Genomic DNA, 5,166 nt, shown 5'->3' on the forward strand with positions numbered 1-5,166 from the left:
GTTAAGGACCGTCTGTTGCATTGGATTCTAGTTAGGTCACAGATTTATTATCTAGAGCACATACTTGCTTATGGGAGCAGAAAGGCTCGTTGCTCTCTTATCATGAGTCTCGCTCTTTTTGGACCGACTGATTGGAGGCGAGGATGGTGAAGGTCTAAGCACCACACCGAGTCTGAGACTCAGGAGTGGGGGCTTGGAGTCTAAGTTTAGACGGGGACCTAGACCCCTTGACAGGAGAGTGGTGGGTTGGTCTTGCTTGTGCCTAGGGTACAAGCGGGGAGTGTATTTTAGGGTACTCAGCTGGGATACATTGGTTCACGAATCACCGTGTAATATGATATGACTTGTCTATGATCTAGCACCGTAGTAAGAACTGGAAGATGAAAGATAGTGAAATAGATCTGATTGCTCAACTCTTGCTTGAAAGTAGAATAGATGCTTACATAGAATGGTTAGATAATGAACTAATCAAGACCGCTAATAAGAAATATACATAAGGATTCACTATTAGTAAGGCTTTTGGCAAAAAGAAAACCCAACAAACCATAAAGCTTATTATATTCTTTAGAGTCGAGAAATTATTCCCACTAGTCGGGTAAGTCTTGTGAGTACATTGCGCACTCAGGGTTTATTTACCCCTGTTGTAGGTGCAACTTGAGGAGTTACTATTGTGTGGAGGATTCTTTTAGTGGGCACAGACGGATCCTTGTATCTTATCATTAGATGTTTATTGTAGTTCCGCTATTTAAATTCCGCACTCTGAACTTGTTATTGTAATAATGTATTTCTGAGAACTCTTGATGTATGAAATGGACTAAGTATTATAAACTCGTTCTTATTATTGGATCCTAGAGGGGAAACTTGGATTATTCGAGCTCTCTCTTAGGGTGTGCTCGACGAAATTGTCCGATATAGCCAGCTTTCGAGGTTCTTAGTGTCTGGTGGAAGACGAGTGCCTCCGGAAGCGTGCTATTTCGAGCGGTTTAGCCACAATGGGCGCACTAGCGGATGGGCCGTTGGGCTGATTTTCGCTGAGGGCCACAGAACAGTAGCAAAGTTTTGTTTTATTTTTTAGAAGCACATTTGCATGAGTTTTGTCAAGTTTTGATGTAAAATCTCTATCAAAATTTAAACCAACGGGATAATTTTTTCAGATAGTAGATGAGTACAGTAAAATGCTTCTAAAAAGTAGATAAATTACTTTTTTATATTTCCACTGCAAAGTTTAATGCTGATTATCTTCTAATTAAATTCGAACCAATGGGAGAATTTAATTTGAAGAGCAGTTACTTTTAGTAAATTATAATTATGTTTATCCTCTAATTAAATTAGAACCAATGAAAATTTTTAAATTAGTGGAGTAATCTGATTTGTTTATGTTAAATTATGGTATTGTTATTTTCTGACCAACGTTGATGATAACAATATTATAATGAGTTTAAGGTTAAAGTTTAAATCTTTGATAAATTTTACACAAATATGGTCAATTTTTCAGAGAGTAGATAAAGACAAAGAAATGCTCCTGAACTAATAGAATGTATTTTATTATCGTGTTTCGCTGCAATAATATTGATTATCTTCTAATTAAATTCAAACAATGGAAGAATTTAATTTTGAAGAGTAGTTATATGTATTTCAAGTTAATTTATGAGTTTTATGCATTAATTCTATTTTCTGCACAACGATGATGTAGAATTGATACAGAAGCATCTTGTAAGTTTTATTTTTAACCGATGAGATCACTCGGCTGTATGCCAACAGGCTGCAATGCTGGGGTATGTGAATGAAAAGGCTTGGATCAAGCCAGTTTAGGATAAATTTTTTGTTAGTTTACTAATTTTTTAATTAAATTAGAACCAATAGGAAGAGTTAATTAGAAAATAAAGTATAAGTGAATGTTTTAGTCATCATGACTAAATTTTTCGTTACGGTAATTTATATATAGATTTATCCCACATGGGGAGAAGTTTGGCATAGTACTTATGCTAGTCAATCCTGCATGACGGGAGAAGTTTTGTGATGACTCATGTATTTTTGTATCCCGCATAGCGAGAGAAGTTTGAGTAGCTCTTATGCTATCCTAGTATAGACCATGTCATAATAGAAATGCACCGTCATGATCAATACTAATCAAAGGACAAGAAAAAGATGCAAGCGTGACTTGCAAAAGTACAATTAATAAAAGAGATCATCGAGTTCTTGAAGTGGAATGAGAAAAGTGTACTCCTATAAAGATCAAGAAATAACTTTATTTGCATGGCATAATCATGTGAATGAAGTAAGTCATAAGTGTTCTTCGTTGATAGTTTTCTGAATAGTTCTCAAAATTACGGCAGTATACTTCATACCGTATTTTGAGGGGAGGAATTATGAGATAAATTACGAGTAAGAATTAAGATCAATTAAGAAGCTACTCTTCATTAAGAGTGAGATAAAGATGTTGACGAATGTATACTCTTCATTAAGAGTGAGATACAGATTTTGTAAGAAACTGAGTGAGATAAAGATTTTAACAAATATGACCGTCGGTCATAACATTGATACCCCTAAGCAGAGAAACAACTACATTCTTGAATTTTTTAAAGTTCTGAGAGAAAGATAGCGTAGCCACCATCAAAGATATTAAAGCGGTGCTTAAAGCGCCATATACAAGTTTTAACAGATTAAACCCAAATAAGAAATTAGAAGATATACTATCTTTATAAAAGATGGGATGATCTTGGGGAGCATGGTATATAGAGACCTATAACTTGAAGAGAAGCGGGACTGCGTGCCCACTTCAGTTATTCAAAACAAGGAATTTCTTTATACCTGTTGATGTTGTATGACTTATACAACACCTGTTGTTGGCTCTTCGAAGAAGATGAATAATATAAACAAGGATATTATGATACAAAAGTCTGTAGAATCAATTGCCTCTTGGCAATGAAAAGCAACAACAGCCCCGCATGAAAGTGCCAATAGCTGAAGCCCTAGAAGGTCTCAAAAATTAGTAAACCAGTTTCTTGATGACTATGAAGTCTATGTTAGTGAAGAAATTCAAATGGAGAGTGATCCCACCTCATGTGAAGAAGCTGTGAGAAGCGTTTACTCATTTGAATGGCAAGAAGCTATGAAAGTTGAAATGAATTCGATGAATACCAACGATGTTTGGGACATAGAAGAAATTCCTAATGGAGCCAAAATAGTAGGCTGTGAAAGGGTCTACACGATAAAATATGACTCTAAAGGGAATGTAGAAAGATATAAAGCATGACTTATTGCAAAAAGTTTTACGCAAAGAGAATAAATAGATTACGATGAGAGTTTTCTCTCTAGTCTCATATAAGGATTCTTTTAAAATCATAATGGTGTTATTGGCACATTATGATTTTGAGTTACATCTGATGGATGTAAAGACGATATTCCTCAATGGGGATTTGTATGAAAACGTTTACATGGTACAATCCAAAGGTTTTGTCGTGGAAGAAAAAAACGTATGGGATGCCACCTGTAGAAATCCATTTATAGGTTAAAACAAGTCTATAGACAGTAGCATTTGAAGTTGATGAAATGATAAGAAAGTTTGGGTTTAAAAAAAATGAGAAGGACAATATCGTTTATGCTAAGTTCAAGAATGAAAGATTATTTTTCCATATCCTGTGTATAGATGACATCCTACTCACTAATAGTAATGTCAATCTGCCATTGAAGAAGAAGAAGTCTTTGTCCTCAAGTTTCAATGTGAATGATCTTGGTGAAGCCTCATTAGTTCTAGTAATTGAAATTCATCGAGATAGATGAAAAGGGGTATTAGGACTATCGCAAATGCATCTTAGAAAAGATTCTAAAGAAATAAAGTATATATGCGAGTAAACCTACGCCTGCTCCTATAGTCAAGGGTAATAGATTTGGAAACTTTCAGTGTTCCAGGAACTGATATGAGATCGATCAAATAAACATAGTTCCATATGCTTCAACTGTTGGAAGCTTAATGAATGTACAAGTAAGAACTTAACTTGACATAGCTTATGTATCCGAGATATTTTGGCAAAAGTTCAGTCTAGATATAGATCACTGGAATAGAGTTAAGAATGTCTTACAATTTTTACAAAGTATCATAGGCCTCATGCTGAGTAAGAAAGAACAAGTACTCTCAAATAGTTATGGGTATAAATGTTAAGTTTTGACGAGATGTATTGTGAAATCCACAGTAGTTGCTAACACTCGCAGTTGGAGTATTATTGTGGAAAAGTCTAATGAAATAGTTGTGGCGTCATCAAAGATGCATACCATAGTATATCTTGTCATGAGGCCTCAGGAATAGGCAAAAGTGGTTAAGAGAATATGTACCTGAATTTAACAATAGTAGTCAACGGCAATAACCATTTATAGTAGTTAACTCCTAAGACAACATGTCAAGTGTGCTGCCAAACACATTGATATTAAGTTATATGTTATAAAGGAAAAAAAATCTAAAATCATTTTGAAAGCATTGAGCATATCAGTACGAAGCAAGTACTTGCGGATCCGCTTCTTAAAGGCTAACCATCCAGTGCGTTCAAAGAACACACAGTCGACATGGGTTTACGGGAAAGCCTATGATTTCTGAATACTAAGGGCCTAGTTGAGAATCTGTTTTAAAACAAAGAGGTGCATTATAGTTGTTTAATCTAATGACAACTGACCGTGATGATGAGGCACGCTCTATACACTGATCTACGATGAAATGGAAAAAAGATAAAGTAAGTTAAGTTTAAGTCATAAGGTGAGATCAAGTGGGAGAATGTTAGATTGATCTCCACCAGTTAGCCCAACGACCAATTGAGCCCTTGATCCTCGCCCTGGTCGGGGGCGCCCAGCCATTCTCGTGGCTGATGAACCCCTGTGGCGTAGCGCTATAAAGAGAAAGGTGGAGGCTGGGGCGCAAGGTACGAGGTTCACTGCAGCCGCTTGTTCCCCACCAACGTCCTAACCCTAGACCGATCGATAGAGTGCGCTGTGAGCGATGGGAAACGCTGAAGGGTCAAGATGGCGACTAGAGGGGGGGTGAATAGCCTTTTCTAAAATTAATCGCGTTAGCTAACCGATACAAATGCGGAATTAAAACTATCGGTCTAGCCAAGACTATACCCCACTATATATATTCACTAGCACCTTGCAAAGATAACAATTATGCAACAAAGG

The sequence above is a fragment of the Miscanthus floridulus genome, chromosome 17 (genome assembly GCF_019320115.1).
Source record: "Miscanthus floridulus cultivar M001 chromosome 17, ASM1932011v1, whole genome shotgun sequence".
NCBI lineage: Eukaryota > Viridiplantae > Streptophyta > Magnoliopsida > Poales > Poaceae > Miscanthus > Miscanthus floridulus.